Source organism: Chelonia mydas, chromosome 1 (genome assembly GCF_015237465.2).
Source record: "Chelonia mydas isolate rCheMyd1 chromosome 1, rCheMyd1.pri.v2, whole genome shotgun sequence".
In the NCBI taxonomy this organism is placed as follows: domain Eukaryota; kingdom Metazoa; phylum Chordata; order Testudines; family Cheloniidae; genus Chelonia; species Chelonia mydas.
In genome coordinates, this window is record NC_057849.1 from 241481047 (window position 1) to 241499296 (window position 18250).

The following is an 18250-nucleotide window of genomic DNA, read 5'->3' on the forward strand; positions in this document are numbered from 1 at the left end:
AGACCCACTGCCTTAGGCACCCAAGCTTCTGCCTCTGCACACGTGCAGTGCTGCTTCACTCCAAGTGGCCAGATACCTATCTCATGCCTAACCCCCGTGCAATCCCCAAACCGGGGGAAGATAGCCATCCCACACCTACCTTGCCTGCAGGGCCCAGTCCAGTAGTCGTGCTCAGAGAATGCCCAGCTCCACATGAATGGGGGAGGAAGTCCTCCTTATACCCTTTTAGCTCAGTGGGGGAGATCTGCACTCAATTCCCCACTCTGCCCAATGAGAAGGGATTTGAACAGATATCTCCCACCTCTCAAGTGAGTGTTCTAACCACTGGACTATAGAGTGATTCTCATTCTGTCTGGCCCAATTCATATTCAATTATTTAATTAATTGATTACTACAACAGGAGAGATTGAGGGAGACCCACATCAGAATACCCTGTAGTTCAGTGGCTAGGGCAGCAAGGGCTTGGAGACGCCTTCTCCTCAGCAGGCAGAGGGAGGAATTGGACCAGCATCTCCCACAGCCTGGGTGAATGCTCTAACCACTGGGCTAAAGGTTATCGGAGAGGCCTCCTCCTCCTCCTCACCCAGGTGATGTGTGGAGGCAGGCAGGCACCTAGACAGTTCCATGCCTGTCTCCAGGAAAGGCGTTCCTGGCTGGACTGCAAGCAGGGTTAGGTGCCTCCCTGCAGGGTAGACTTCAGTGCTGAACTCCATAAGAGGGACAGGGACACGCCCCTCTTGTCAGCATCTCCCATTGGCGAGTTTAGGCGGCTCCCTGCCTAGCATGCTGGCTTTTGTGGCTCTAGTTCTCAGGCGCCTATTGCTCCGCATTTATGCTATAGGGTGCCAAAGCCCCTAACTCAGGCTATGTGGATCTCAGTGATTTTCAGGGCACCTGGAAGTTAGCTGTTGCAGTGTCTTTAGCTTCCTTTGTTAGGGCCTATGATGCTTAGTTGCTTTTGAAAACTGCCAAGGTGACTGTCAACATCATTAGGTGCCTAAATACCTTCGAAAATCATCAGGCCTGAAGTCACTTTTGACAATGGAACTTGTCTCCTAAGTCATTTTGGCGTTTTTGATCATTTTGCCCATGGTCTGTTTGCTGTTCAGTAAATAACGTGGCATAGCTAGTATAATCCAGTGGGCTGACTCACCAGCCCAGACACCAAAAGACATTCTCCAGCCACAGGATTGCAGTTCCCTTTTCTTCAACACTTCAGTTTTAGTTCTTCAAAATAGAGCTGTTTATTGCAAGTTCAGCATAACTGTTGTCTCCTTTCCCCTAACCTGGGATTTTCCGCAGGAGCCCATCTACTACCTACCACATTATACTCCTCAGGCCATCTGCCTGGGAGTCAAGGAGAATCTCTGTTCCCTTCTCCTTTCTAGCCTAACTCTCTGTAGACCGTCTGCCTGAGAGTCACACACAAACTGGGTTCCTTCCTGTGTCCCAGGGTCTCTTACAAAGCGTTCCTACTCCGTGTTTTACTCAGCTGAGCTCCTTACTGGGTGTTATGAGGACTAAGCCATTAACTGGTAGGCAGCTGATCAGCTCCCCAGAAAGGGCCAACTACCCTATGACAATTGGTCTCAGTCCAGTTCCTAGTGGAAAGTTTCCCCATCACAGAAGCCACTGCAGCAATTGGCACTTGTGTTGGACATCTGACCACAACAGCAGATAAGGAATGTAATGACGTGTGATCTCTTCATGTCTGTGTGGAGGCATATTAGCAGGCATTGCCACAGGCCACCCTTCAGCTGTGTTATAGCTACACTGAGGCTGACAGGCCTGTGAACGCAGCACTTCCTACAAATACTAGAATTACCGAAGTAGAACCCTCCTGGGGCACAGAGCTGCTGTACCCTCTGGCAGTTCCTATAGCAGTCCCAATGCTGACCCACATAGCTGAGATAGCTCTGTCCCCTGCCAGATCCACTGTACCGGGCAAATGTCCCAGGCTATTGTGCATCACGCTTCTTCTCAATTTGACCAGGAAAATGTATTTCCCCATCCAGATTCCCAGCTGACTATAGTTCTTTACCCCTTTGCTAGAATAATTGTATGGTTCCTCAGCCATCCTCTGTTCCTGAAGAGGACTGTCACTTTTTTAATGTCCGGGGCACTTAGAAAAATAGCTAATACTTCCATTCCCCTTTACCCTGAACTCTCCCACATTTCCTTCAGAAACTCTCCATCCAAGTGTTGTGCCTTAAACATAGGCCAGTCTCCCTTGATCCTGGCAGCTGAATCGCTGCAAGACAATCCTTTGGCACAAACAACTGTGTGCTCCAGGAGGTGAAGGCCACCCTTTCCTCTACCTCTGACACTTCCCTGAGAGTAGGCTCTCCACAGCTGTCTGTGTCTCCTGATGATGGGGCCATCAGTAACCCCACCACACACACGCGCACAGAGCTACCTCCAAAACAGCATCTGAGCCACCTTTGTGAGATCCAGCCAGTCTGCCTCTGAGCCACCCCTCAAGAACAGCTGTACACACTTGGCCTCCATACCATTCACTGCCACACTCTCATGTCCCACCCTTATACTAACTGCCATGACTGTCTACCATTTGTGGAGGTTGCAGGTTTCTGGTGGGCCAGTCTTTATTTGACTTTGGTTTCACTTCCTGCCAGGCCCATAAGTTGGCAGCTCCCGCATGGTGTTTTGCAAACAGTGCAATCTGAAACGGAAGAAGACTTCCAGCCTTTTTCCAGGGATGAAATAGAACGATCAACACATTGAAAATAGGTAAAGCCTGCAGGCTCAGTAACATCTCTCCTGAATTCCTGAAGAACCTGAGAAAAACTAGCTATCTTTCTGTCTGGAGTCATCCAGGAGAGTAAAATACCTAAGATCTGAAACAGAGAAGAAGTAAAAGACTTGCCAAAACCTGAGAAAGACCTTCAACTTACAACAAGTTACTGCCCCATCTCTTTGCTAAGCTGCATGTACAAATTATTTGAAAGGCTTATCCTGCAAAGAATTGCACTCACCGTTGATGACAGCCTGAGTATAGATCAATCAGGTTTCAGACCAGACCACAGTACCTGTGATCAAATGCTAGCACTCACCACTCACATTGAGAATAACTTCCAGACCTAGAAGAAGACAGGTGCAGAATTCTTACATCTTACTGCTGCCTATGACATGACTTGGCCTACAGGCCTATTGTAGAGGCTCACTGGTCCTACCAAAGTGGGTTGTCCTGGCTGTGGAACTGTTGCTGAGAGGCGGCTGGTTCCAAGTTTCATTTGGACAAAAATCCAGCTCCTAGAGGTCCCAAAACAACCATTTACCTCAGGGCTCAGCTCTAGTGTTTACACTTTTTAACCTCTTCACCACTGCCAGCTATCTTATCTTCGTGGATGACATCTGTCCAGCAGTATAGGACCAGGATTTCGAAGTCCTGAATTCTGACATGAAAGAGGTAACTCACTATTTCACAAGATAGGGACTTAAAACCAGTTTCAAGCTGCTTCTGTCTCTACCACATCTAACTATACTGCTATTTTCCTAACTGGACACAGGCTGGACCATGACCCAAAGCCTTGCATCTAGGTGTACACTGGACCATACCTTAACAGACGTATTGGAGCATAAGCTTTCGTGGGTGAATACCCACTTCGTCAGATGCATGTAATGGAAATTTCCAGAGGCAGGTATAAATATGCAAGCAAGAACTCAGGAACCAATCCATGCAACAAACCTCGATGCCAACATACCTACACCAGTGACACCATCACAGGACCTAACCAGATCAGCCACACCATCACTGGTTCATTCACCTGCACGTCCACCAATGTAATATATGCCATCATGTGCCAGCAATGCCTCTCTGCTATGTACATCGACCAAACTGGAGAGTCCCTACGTAAAAGGATAAATGGACACAAATCAGATATTAGGAATGGCAATATACATAAACCTGAAGGAGAACACATCAACCTCCCTGGACACACATTAGCAGATTTAAAGGCAATCTGGTCCTGCAGCAAAAAAACTTCAGGACCAGACTTCAAAGAGAAACTGCTGAGCTTCAGTTCATTTGCAAATTTGACACCGTTAGCTCAGGATTAAACAAAGACTGTGACTGGCTAGCCAACTACAAAAGCAGTTTCTCCTCCCTTGGTGTTCACACCTCAGCTGCTATAAGAGGGCCTCACCCTCCCTGATTGAACTAACCTCGTTATCCCTAGCCTGATTCTTGCTTACATATTTATACCTGCCTCTGGAAATTTCCACGACATGCATCTGACGAAGTGGGTATTCGCCCACGAAAGCTTATGCTCCAATGCATCTGTTAGCTATAAGGTGCCACAGGACTCTTTGCCACTTTTAACAGATCCAGACGAACACGGCTACCCCTCTGATACTGGACCATACCTTGACTTTCAAGAATACCTTACCAAGACCTTGCTGAAAATAAAGATAAGAAACTACCTGATCAGCAAACTAGCTGGTTCTACCTGGGGAGCCAATGCTCAGATACTAAGAAACTGTGGGCTTGTCTTGTGCTATTCTGAACCAGAGTATTGCTCCTCAGCGTGGCTACAGCTTTCTCACACAGGACTAGTAGACACTCAGCTAAATGAAACCATGGGTATAATGAGACTGACCAATCTGGCCTGGCTGCTGGTCCTATCCAACATTGCCCCTTATGACATCAGATGACAAATCACCTTTGTGATCCTTTGGGTTCAACCCAGGCCAGTAAGGGGTGTATTATCACCTGCCCTGCAACTCTGGGTGCCTTAAATGCTATACTGCAATGGCTCACAGCCCTGACACTGACAGCCTGCATTCAAGCAGGCAGGCCACACCCTGACTTCTGCTGCCCAGTTACATTTTGCAGAGTGACATGCTCCCAGACTTGAATTTCCCCAAAACTATCTGCCAGTGTGACAGTCCGCTGGGGTTCCCAGAATTGTGAGTTGCTGTGCTACCTGTCTCAGCATCAGCAAGCGAGAGCTTTGCTACTGCTAAGCTGTGTGACAACTCCCTGATGCAATAGCCTGTCTGCCTTGCCAGAAAACCCTTCGGGACTCTTCCAGACCGAACCTTGCCTAGCAGGTAACAAACAGTGAACCCCAATGTCTCTCAATTTACCTTGGGGGCACATTCAAGCAGATGGAACCACATTCCTGTGTCTAGGGTGCAGTTCCTTATGTCCTGCCTGGCACACATTTTAAGAACATAATTTCAGTGCATATTTATAAATGCTTTGTGCACACCCTGTACATACACCACGTAAGAATATTAATGAGCAGTGAGTTATTAGTTTTCCAGTGACATATTACGTGTCACTTTTTGGGTATATGTCATGACAAGAGAGTGTTAGGGGTAGTGAGTGTGTCAGGCCTGACAAGTGTTGCTGACATAGAGTAGTGAACCACCAATGGGTCTCTGCATCACATTCTTGCAGAATATGCTCCTACAGGTGCAAGATATGTCACATCCACCCCTGTTGAAAGATGTGTTTAATCCACTGAGCCACTGTATCTGCTCAAGGCATCCTGGTTGGACAGTTCCCCTAAGGAACCTTAATATCATCTCCAGGTGGCGTACTAGGTGGCAAGAACAAGCTTTGAACATAGCTAATGCCTATCTCGTGACAGATCCAAAAGCCCAGGCCCCTGGTTTTTACTGTCCATGCCATCTTTGGTTAAAACACAATCACTTCAGTTGTGGAGTGATCACGTGCTGCTAATGACTATTAGTGGGGCCATCATGATTCCCCTCTTTTCTGCTGTAGCCAGTTAGAAGACATAGGCTACAAACTCAGGCTGTACCCACTGGCTACCTTATGGACTTGCCAATGCCCTTCTCTCAGCCATTGAATGATTAAACCATAGACTAACATGCTTGACTTGACTGTCTGTGTAGATGCAATCATGCTACATATATGGAGCTGTGGGAGTGGGTGTGTTGTTAATGTAGTTCCTGGAGTCCCCCAACAACTGTGGTGAGAGGGAGACCCTGGTGCATGTGTATTCTCAAGGCCTGGAGGACCAGATTGAGGTGCCATGGAGGTGTGGGGTTCCAGACAAGAAAGACTACATTGTATAAACCGTTAAGGATTCTGGCTATGGTTGGATGAGCAAAGACTGAAGCTCCTTTGGTAGGCAAGTGGAAGGCTGTAGTGGCAGTCAGGTGTACTCTAACTGAGCTCATTGACAGACCTTGTGCCTTTAGATGCAACAGGTAACCTAGGATCCTTGAGCATGGAGCTTTTGAGGCTTGCAAAGAGAGGTGAGAAGGCCAGGAATGGAAGCATTTCCAATTTTGCAGGTAAGTCTGACAAGTAGCAGGTTTCCTGCTACACGAAAGGACTGACTGAACATTAGCCAAGCATTTCACCTCTATGGCCATGAACCATTGAGGAACCATGACTTCAGGTTCAGAGAAAAGAGGTGAGGGTGGTGTGACAAAGTGGGACTGTTCTTAATGTTTCCTCTGAATAGGGTGGGGGTGCCTCAGTTTCCCCTAGGCAGTTCTTAAATATCTAGGTGGTGGGGTAAGGGTGTATGATCACTGCAGAGCCCTAGAGGGCAGGTGTGTGCAGGGGTCTGGACACAGAATGGCTGACACCCTGTTTCCTGGCAATTGATGGCCTGGGCCCTCCCCCCCCTGCAAGGTGAGAGCTAAAGGGTTGGAGAACAAAGGAATCAGGTGACCTCCTGGCCCAGGAAAGGAACAAAGCCCAGGGGAGGAGGGGTTGGAGGGAGTTTTTCAGTTTGGGGCTGGCTGGGACATGGAGTGAAGGGCAGACGTGGTTGTCTGGCTCACTGCCCCCCAAAATGTACCCAGCTGAGGGGTCCCGTTCTCTGCACCTACAAGTTCTGTTTTAGATCATGTTCCTATCGTTTAATAAACCTCTGTTTTACTGGCTGGCTGAGAGTCATGTCTGACTGCGAAGCTGGGGTGCAGGACCCTCTGGCTTCCCCAGGAGCCCCGCCTGAGCGGACTCGCTGTAGGAAGCGCACGGAGGGGCAGAGGATGCTGAATGCTCCGAGGTCAGACCCAGGAAGGTGGAAGCTGTGTGAGCTTTGTGTCCTGAAGACAGGCTGCTCACAGAAAGGCAACTGCCCCAGAGTCCTGACTGGCTTCATGGAGAGCAGTTCCAGAGCATCTCCCAGGGACTCCGTGACAACGAGGAACCATGACTTCAGGTTCAGAGAAAAGAGGTGGGGTTGGTTCAGGGTGACAGGAGAGCCCCTTCAGGAAGGCAGAGAGGTATTGCCACAGAGAGATGAAACAGATCTGAGTCTCACATTTGTCTCAGCCACGAGGATGTTATCAGGATAGCCATTCCCTCAATTTGACCAAAGGTCCAAAGACTGAAATCAGTCTTGAGCCTCCGTTGTTGCTGACTGGGCCTCGTGAGTGGAGAAGCCCCTGAGCAGCCAATCATCCAGATATGGAAAGACTGTGATGCCGCCCAACGCAGGTGAGCCTCTACTGCTGAGAGGACTTTCATAAAGATGCTAGGGGCCATGGATAGCCCAAATGGGAGGACATGGTACTGGTAATGTTCTAAGCCTGTGACGAAAAGTAGAAGATACTTATGGGAGGGATGAATAACCACATGAAATCTTGGAGGTCTAGAGCAACAAACCAGTCCCATAGAGCTAGGGATGGGATTATGGTAGCTAACATCACCATCCTGAAGTACTGCAATAGAACGTAGGTGTTCAGGTTCCTGAGATCTAATATAGTCCTCCACTGTCCATGTACTTTGGGTACCAGGAAATATGTGGAAATATCCCTCTTCCAACAAATTTGGGGGAACCAGCTCAATTGACCCCATGAGCAGGAGAAATTGGACTTTCTGCTTTAAGAGATCTTCATGAGAAGAATCCCTGAAGAGGGATGGTGAGGGTGGGGGTTGGGGGGAAATAGAACAGAAATGAATGGAGTATCCCCATAGTGAGCACCTCCCAGGTGATCCACTTCTCTGTGGTGATAAGCTCCCAGGCAGGTAGCAAGTGGGATAGGTGGTCTCCCAATGGAGGGTACATGTTGCAATTGTGCAGCAGAACATCTGGAGGAAGAGGTTGTTGGAGGCCCTCAACCAGGTTGTCAAAGCATTCACTTAGAGAGGGAGCAGGTTGAGAGGTTGTGGAGGAGATTGGGCCCCTTTCCGGGGATCTGGATCTCCTTCTAGGGAGCATCGTAGTTCTAGTGTAGATCTATTGCAGGTGGTACTGAAACCATTGAGAGCACGTGTTATTTGACATTTGCTGGGACATATATTTCCAGCAACTGTAGTTTTGCCCTCGAGTCCTTAAGTGAGTAGGGTGAGAACTCTGTGCCAAGGAGAGGATAGGGAAGCGATCTCTACTCAGAGAGCCTTCCTGGTTCTGGCCCTGCTAGGCTGCCTCTCCATGCTTTCTTATACATCCTGTGCTAATGGGCCAATATGCTCATTAATCTTCCCCCAGATCATTCTAATCCAATAATCTGGCCCCATCAGGTCCACCCTGGAGGAACTAACAGGTGTCTAAGGAATCAGAGGGCTGGCTTAACTGCTGGTTCCCAGCACTCTGTCACAGTCCCCAGGGTATCTGTGCCCAGGAATCGTCCTGGGACATCTGCTGGACTCTGCAAAAATCCTCCTCAAGGTACGTCCTAGAGGTGTGGGATGGTACAGTGCTGAGACAGAGTCTGGGGATGCCTCTTTCCCCAAGCTGCCCAGGAGCTTGGGGCATCAGTACCAGTGTGGTACCAGAAGTGGCAGACCAAGTCCTATTCTTTTGACTAAGGGTTCAGTCACTAACTAGTGATCTGGACCAGGGAATAAGTTCCTCACAATTCCCCTTAGGAGAAGGGACCCCAGTTTCTCTGAGATAAGGAGATCTTTGGGGGAAAGAATCTGGAGTGCTATGATAGTGAGTGGTAGACGCCTAAGGTGGTATCAAGGCCCAGAATGGGGATGGTTGCAGGGCTGGAGATGCATGTGGCACCAAAAAGGCTGACAAGATGACATCTCTGTGCTTAGAGTATTTATGTGCGGAGGAGAGTGGTACCAGGGAGGGAGCCAGGTCTGAGTGAGTCTGAGTGGTCTCTGCAGCTCTGAGAGGATGTGTATACAAGTGCTCTTCTGGAGTCCCTTGTCCTAGATGCGTCTCGGTGCCTAGAGGTGGCAGATGGTACTGAGGAAGGTGCTTCTTGGTGCTATTTAGGGCTGCTCTACACTAAGGCTTAAAATCGATGCAACTTATGTTACTCAGAAGTGTGAAAAAGATCCCCCCCCCCCCGCGAGCAACACAAGTTACAGCGACCTGTGCACTGTACACACCAGCACTGTGTCGGCGGGAGAGCGTCTCCCACCGACACAGCTTCCACCTCTTGCAGAGGTGGAGTAATTATGCTGGCGGGAGAGCGCTCTCCCGGCCACATAGTGCATCTTCCCCCGACAAGCTACAGCGGTGCAGCTGCGCCGATGTAGCGCCATAGTCTAGACTTGCCCTTAGTTGAAGACTTCTCTGATTGAGCAGTCTTCATAGGCGCTATGGAAGTCTTGGTTCTGGTGTCAGCCAGAGCCTTAGTTGTACCCATTGTGGGATGTGAGATCTCATAAGAACAGGCATACTGGGTAAGTCCAGTGGTCCATCTAGCCCAGTGTCCTGTCTTCTGACAGTGGCCAGTGCCACATGTTTCAGAAGCAATGAACAGAACAGGGGAATTACTGAGTGATCCATCCCATTACTCAGTCCCAGGCAGTTCTGGCAGTCACAGGTTTAGGGACACGCAGAGCATGGGGTTGCAGCCCTGACCATCTTGGCTAATAGCCACTGATTGACCTATTCTCCATGAACTTATCTAATTCTTGTTTATACTTATCTAATTCCAGTTATACTTTGGCCTTCACAAAATCCCCTGGCAATGAGTTCCACAGGTTGATTGTGCTCTGTGTGATGAAGTACTTTGTTATGTATGTTTGCAACCTGCTGCCTATGAATTTCATTGGGTGGCTCCAGTTCTTGTTTTATGTGACAGGTTAAATAATACATCCCTGTTCACTTTCTTTTCTTAGCAGAACACTCCCAATATTTTAAATCTTTCTCATCTTTCTTTTGTCCTCCTAATCATTTGTGTTGCCCTTCTCTGAACTTATTCCAATGCTAATTTTATTTTTTTTGAGATGAGGTAACCAGAACTGCATGCAGGGTTGGGGAGCTTTCTTTCTGAGGACCTCAGCTCTGGAACCCGCTTTGGAAGTCACTGGTGCAGCCTGAGAGGTTGAGACTGAGACGGCAGGAAAGCAGCTCAGAAGCAGGGACAGCATCGTTGCTCCAGCTCGAGCCAACAGGCAGTTGAGAAGGAACCAGTGTGCTGGCAGGGTCATGCCTCCTTATATGCCCATGCCTAGGAGCATGAGGCAGGTGCAGATCTCTAGACACTGCTATTTACAATTTCCGGCTGAGAGCGCATGGGGCTGCACATACGGTATGGGGAGCACTCACAGGGAGAGAGACTCTGAGAAGAAATGGGCAGAGTGCTTAACTTTTAAGATGGGCCGTAATCGGTTTTCATGCAACCTTGTGAAGGCTGAAACACAGTGCTCTTCTTCTGGTCTGTGTAGCTCAAGAGCTTCTCTCTTTCACCAACAGAAACTGGGCCAGTAAAAGATATTACCTCACCCACCTGGACTGTCTAATACGATCCTGGGACCACAGCTACAATAACACTGCAAACAGAATTATATTACTGCACTTGGGGAAAATCTCTATCAGAGTGTGGAGAAAGGGAGTAGCTCCACTTGCTGGCTTTGCCACATGGGTTTGTTTTGTGCCTGCTATCTGAAACATGCTTAGATTTCAATGTTAACATTGGGCAACGTCTAATCTCTGTATCTGGTGGCTGAACTTCAGTTTTGACATAATCAAAGCTTTATCCTACAGCTTTATGGTCATGCATACATTTTTACCTCTGCATTTCTTTACAATTGGTACTGAGAGCAACATACTTTTGCAAAATGATTGTTTTTGTACCACATCCCTGGGGCTGAACATCCTGGCATTGTAGGTTGATTGCCTCCATACTTAGTACAAACCAACGTGGTCTCTGCCATTTGTTTACCCTTGACCTCTGTCTTTGTGCCGTGGTATGCATTTTTAATTAGATGCACCTTTGTTCTGTCACAGCTTGTTAACACTTTCATGAAGGAAGCACCTGCTTTCACTATACTTCACATACCTACTCCCCTTTGTAATGTGAAATTCTGTTTCACAACACTGCTTTGACCTGCTTACCTTTACACCTCAATAGCTTATTGAAATATTCCTGTTTATTAAACAGGGCAAGCAAGGCATCAGGGAGTGCCTAGTCCCAAACAGACCAGCTACCATTATCAACGAACTTCCTCATCAGGCTTCTATTTGTTAAAGGAACTAAAACCCTGAGAAAATATTACAACCCCCTATAGGAAAACACTTTATTTGTGAAAGCTAACTATTTGTTAGGGGGGAAACCCAGGAAAATAAAAATTATGTAGAAGAATTAATTATGACCAAGCCATCCATGTGGAATGCCTGATCTCTCACCAGGTGAAGTAACTAGAGCCTAAGGAGAGATTTCTCTCTCTCTCTTTTTTTAGGAGGGGATATCAGTGGGTGGGGTGCTAGTGTCTATCAATCGGTGAGCAGTAAGTACTTTGCCTACACTCTTCTAGGACTGCTAAACAGGGTGCTATTGTTCCTTGTATGCAAAAAGCATCCTCTGACAACACAGTTTCAATGGATGTATCTGCTCAGAGGTCCGACCATTCCACTACCATAGGCATGAGTGTCATCAGCTTTCCTCTATTCCACCTTCTTAAGCCCCATTCTTAGTAGGAAGATGCAAATCAGTCTGAATGCCCTGTCTTATGAGGATGAACAAAAACTCCTTTTCATCAAGGGTCAGTGACTCTGATACAAGAGATGGTGAGATATTACAAGAGGCTCTCAGAACGGATTCCACCTGACAGCCAAGTCTGGCTTTACATCTAGTGTTCCAGCTACAGTCTTAACATAAAAAGAAAAGGAGTACCTGAGGCACCTTAGAGACTAACCAATTTATTTGAGCAAAGCTTTTGTGAGCTACAGCTCACTTCAGCGGATGAAGTGAGCTGTAGCTCATGAAAGCTTTGCTCAAATAAATTGGTTAGTCTCTAAGGTGCCACAAGTACTCCTTTTCTTTTTGCGAATACAGACTAACACGGCTGTTACTCTGAAACCAGTCTTAACATAGGTCCTTGCTCTGTGGTGGAATGTGGACAAGTACTAGGGTTGCAACTAAAGGGGGTCAAGGGTATTTTTTTATTTTATTACCATTAGAAGACCGCAATAGATGATCCATCAACACCCTTCCTGCTAATGCACAGAGGCATTAGCTGTCATCAGAACAGGGAACTGTGTCAGCAAAGAGGGTAAGATTGAAGAATGTGAAAGTGCCACATATGACTCCTCATTTTTATAGCCAGGAGTCTCTCAGTTTACCATAACAGGTTAATAACGAGTTGGGTAAGTGCAATAGCTAGTTCCACCACCACAACCTGATTTAGTCTTTAATGTAAAATGAAAGCTTCTTTTGACCAAAGTCCCAAATGCAAATGAAACTTGTAGCACCTGGGGCCTAATGAGCAACCCTAAGGGCACTTCCTGCAGCTCATAGTCAACTGGGGGGTGGGTTGAAGAGCACACCCGAACTAACTCCTAGCCCCTTCCCCGATGGGTTTGAATCCCCACCCTCTACAACAGGGGGGTCTCAATATTCTCCCTACCGGCACCCTTCTGGGATCCCCTTCTCATCGAGCCAGGAGATCCCTCTCATTTAACCATACTGGAAGGACAGGGTGGTTATGACCCCCGGATTGAGAATCCATGCTTTGAATCTAGAAGACTCCACTTTTAACCCCTATTTTGTAAGTTCCAACCACCCTATTACATGGCTACCAAGCTGTCTTTAAAAGCAGTTAAGTAAGTGAGTCTAGAGTTCTTTCTCCAGGTGGAAAGAAGGAAAATGAATCTCAGGCCTTTTATAGGTTACGTGCCATGAATCTAACCTGTCAACGAATACCACACAGTAATATCCCATTGAGTGGGAGGAGAGAACAGAAAAGGAGGATGCAGAATAGTGCTCAGGAAGTACATCCTGAACGGGCTATAAGCTTTGCAAACTCTTGTGCCCTAAGAGTAGGATTGGCTTAATCAATGTCACACATTGCAGACTGCAACAATAATCATATCATAGCTATGCAACAAGAGAGATTCCCAATCAGGTTGGATAAGAGAAGTACAAACATGCTAATTTATACATGGCTCTGTGTGTGCATATAGCTCTTTTTACATTTCTAGGGTGTAATCTTGGCCCCATTTAAATCAATGGGCAAAACTCCCATTGACTTCAATGGCGCCAAGATTTCACCCCCAGGGTGGGTTAGGCTATGCCTGCAGCTTGTAGGACAGGTGCTGGATTCTACCCCTCATCTGGGATCCAAAATGTGCCTTCACCCTCTTCCTGGCTTTACATCATGGGAGAGACCATCCAAGGTTCACCTATTGCAAATCCATCTCTCACATCTGCAATTTTGCACCCAATTAAAAATAAATTGAGCATAGTGCTATTATCACACCTTTCACCCCAAAGTCACTCACCGACAGCATTTAACACTGATTTGCACATATGCTGAAATTCTCTTCTATAAATGTGCATCGAGTGGATGTGCTTAAACAGATTCTAGCAGTCTGAGAGTTTCTACCAATTTGACCATGCTCCCATCACATACAAAACATCTCTCACACCTTTAAAAACTTGAAACCTGAAGAGAAATAGTTTAAGTGCAACCACTGTATTTGCAAAGAGAATCCCTTGGTTGTTTCAGTTCACCAAAGGCAGCTTTGAAATCCATTTAAAAATCATTTTACTTAGAGGGGGAAATTGTCCTATAAACCACACCTGCTCTCTGCCAACTTGGTGCTATTTATACAGTAAGGAACCACAGCCCATCTGCAGCATGTCTGGATCTCAGGCAAACCCATAATCACAACTCGAACACCAAGCTGCTAGTTTTATATTATATGGTCTGATTTAGAAGAACATAAACACATGTATTTCAATGCAGAATGATAGTTCAAAGGCTGCATATCTTGCACAGCTGGCAAGGTTCATCCAGGTAAGAACATTCCTCAGTGGGTACAGTGGCAGGGGACATCCCAAATGTGACTGTCCTGTGGGGCCCCTGGGACTTGCTACCGAGACCACAGCACTTCTGCTAGACCAGCACTCACTCTCATCGTGGGATGATCAGAATTTGGGATGCTGCTGCAGTATGTTTTAAATGGAATGTCTCAGTTTCTTGCAAGGAAAAAAATCTCAGTTATCTTGTGGGTGTTCTGAGTATTACAGAAGATACTCCACTAGTAGAGAGATTATGCTTTGCATGGAGCACACAACCAACAGTCTGTGCCTGGCACACTGATGACAGATTTTGCTTTATAGCTGGGCAGAGGTTTTGGGGCAAAGGGAAGGGAGGATCAAACTAAAATGGGCGCATGCAGCAAGGGAGGTGCCCACATCATTCTTGGCAAAGCAACCAACCAGCCAGGGAGGAAGGCAGGGGGGAGGGCTTGCCTGCCTCCTTCCCTCCCTATCATCTCTACCCAAGCAGGGGAAGTGCTCCAGGCACATCAGGTCTTATCAGCCTGTTTCCACACCCCCATGATGGGGGCTCCCTCCCAGCAGCAGTAGTCTCATGGTTGGACTTTGAAAAGCCCCTGCTCTCCTAGAAGAGTCCTGGCCAGCAACCAGAAAGCCAAGGAGCAGGGGGCTACCTAAACCGCCTCCAGGGGTGGCTTCTTTTTCTCTCCCTACTCCCAGTCTTGTGGCCCATGTGATGTCATGCTCACCCACTGCTCAGATGATGTCAAAAGCAGCAGCCAGGTGTGTGTTGTTTATAGCCATGTCCATAATGCTAGTCACCAGAGCACTGAGCAACTTACCTAAATTAACCACGTACTAGGCTTCTTAGAGGTTATTTGTATCACTGTGGCACCTAGAAGCCCAACCAAGACTGGGGCCCCATTGTGCTAGGGGTCTGTACAAACGCATAGTAAGAGAGAGCTCTCAGTTTGAGGAGCTTACCATCTAAATAGACAAGACACACACAGGGTGGGGAAAAGGAAGACTTTTATGATGGGGAATAGAGAGATTACGGTCCAGATCCTTAAAAGGTATTAAAGTCCCTAAATCCTATTGATTTCAGTGGGATTTAGGAACCTAAGGACCTGGGCCTAAGTGGCTTGCCCACAGGTACACACAAAGTCTAACAGATTCAGGAGCTGAACCTAGATCATCTGAGTCCCAGTTCAGTGTCTTCACCACAAAACCATCTTTCCTCTCCGATTTGTCAAATACCTGAACCATGAATGCAAAACATTCAGTAAATTGCATTCCCTGGTGTGGATGAGGGACATACCAATACATAAGTAGTATCAACCATGGAATAGGAGAAATGAGCTCAAGCCACAAAGTTTGCATCCAGAGCAGACTTTCCCAAAGATCAAATTGTGTACATTTGAAATGGACATGAACCAATAACTGCATGTCTACTAAGGCGTCACTTCTATTCATGACTAAGGCAGTATCCTGCCCGTGAAGCTAAATGGAGATACACTCCCTTCCAATTGGTACTTCGCATTTTTTTGGGGGGTGGGGGGGAGAGCGTATAAACTCACATCACTTTGTGCTTACAATAAAGAGAGCTCACTAGACACCACAAGTTGTTGGAGGCTGGGATAAGCTACTTAATGCACAGTTTGAGAGTGCAATGCATCACCCAACCAGACACGGCAAAGGGAGGAAGTCTTTAGACTTTTACAGTTCAGAGTCCTTGTACATTATGAAGTGAAGTAAAAGTCTGTCATAGCTCATAGAATTTGGTTGAATCATCCAGAGACTTGCCAGATTTTGCATTTCAAGAAAAACTAACATGTTGACCACTGTGCTTGTATGAGAAAATTTAGGGCAGGGTTTTATGGGGAGTTGGGCACCTAATGCCCATAGACTCCTTTGAAAACCCCAGCCTCAATGTCTAGCATGATTGACAGCACTAAAAACACTTGTCTATCCTCAGAACAAACACAGCACAGGTGACATGGGGGTAAGCTTCACGACAACAGGCCATCAGCATGCTGCATCCGAGACCTAACCGACCATTTCCATCAATGAGAGGGTAGCTCCAGGTTCCTCTGTAAGACAGTCTGGGGTTCTTAGAAATAAGGAGAATGCAGTGACTGCAGAGTCTGTAATCTAACATCTGGGTAAGTTTAGCAGAGACTTGCTTTGAATTAGTTTAGACTTGGTCTGACGGTTGTACGAGTATGTGAGAATTTGAGGCTGAATATGCTGAATACATGAGTGTAGGGTTGTCTGTCTTAAATTCTCTGGATGGCTCTAACAGTGAGGTACAAACCACTGGTAATTTTCTCTTCGATTGCTAAATTTCATTAGTTTTCATTTATAGCCTTTTATTTGTAGAGTAACTGCTCAGCAGCAGCTATTTAAACACTTCAGAAATGAATCTGTAGTACATTCTTCCCATTTGTATTGTGTAAATGAAACTTGTGTATATTACTCATTGCAACATGAAAAGGAGGACTTGTGGCACCTTAGAGACTAACAAATTTATTTGAGCATAAGCTTCCGTGAGCTACAGCTCACTTCATTGGATGTATTCAGTGGAAAAGACAGTGGGGAGATTCATGTACACAGAGAACATGAAACAATGGGTTTTACCATACACACTGTAACTAGAGTGATCAGGTAAGGTGAGCTATTACCAGCAGGAGAGCTGGGGTGGGGTGGGGGGGGGAACCTTTTATAGTGATAATCAAGGTGGGCCATTTCCAGCAGTTGACAAGAACATGTGAGGAACAGTGGGGTAGGGGAATAAACATGGGGAAAATAGTTTTACTGTGGGTAATGATCCATCCACTCCCAGTCTCTATTCAAGCCTAATTGTATCCAGTTTGCAAATTAATTCCAAGTCAGCAGTCTCTCATTGGAGTCTGGTTTTGAAGTTTTTTTGTTGAAGAATTGCAACTTTTAGGTCTGTAATCGAGTGACCAGAGAGATTAAAAAACCAGTTGGAGAACACTTCAATGTTATAATTCTTGATGTCTGATTTGTGTCCATTTATTCTTTTACGTAGAGACTGTCCAGTTTGGCCAATGTACATGGCAGAGGGGCATTGCTGGCACATGATGGCATATATCACATTGGTAGATGTGCAGGTGAACGAGCCTCTGATAGTGTGGCTGATGTGATTAGGCCCTATGATGGTGTCCCCTGAATAGATATGTGGACACAGTTGGCAACGGGCTTTGTTGCAATGATAGGTTCCTGGGTTAGTGGTTCTGTTGTGTGGCGTGTGGTTGCTGGTGAGTATTTGCTTCAGGTTGGGGGGCTATCTGTAAGCAAGGACTGGCCTGTCTTCCAAGATCTGTGAGAGTGATGGGTCTCTATCAAGCATTCTTACAACTACAATACCCACCTGCGGAAGTGAAGAAACAGATTGACAGAGCCAGAAGAGTACCCAGAAGTTACCTACTACAGGACAGGCCCAACAAAGAAAACAACAGAATGCCACTTGCCCTCACCTTCAGCCCCCAACTAAAACCTCTCCAACGCATCATCAAGGATCTACAACCTATCCTGAAGGACAACCTGTCACTCTCACAGATCTTGGGAGACAGGCCAGTCCTTGCTTACGGACAGCCCCCCAACCTGAAGCAAATACTCACCAGCAACCACACGCCACACAACAGAGCCACTAACCCAGGAACCGATCCTTGCAACAAAGCCCGTTGCCAACTGTGTCCACATATCTATTCAGGGGACACCATCATAAGGCCTAATCACATCAGCCACACTATCAGAGGCTCGTTCACCTGCACATCTACCAATGTGATATATGCCATCAATGCCCCTCTGCCATGTACATTGGTCAAACTGGACAGTCTCTACTTAAAAGAATAAATGGGCACAAATCAGACATCCAGAATTATAACATTCAAAAACCAGTCGGAGAACACTTCAATCTTTTTGGTCACTCGATTACAGACCTAAAAGTTGCAATTCTTCAACAAAAAGACTTCAAAAACAGACTCCAACGAGAGACTGCTGAATTGGAATTTTAATTTACAAACTGGATACAATTAACTTAGGCTTGAATAGAGACTGGGAGTGGATGGGTCATTACAGAAAG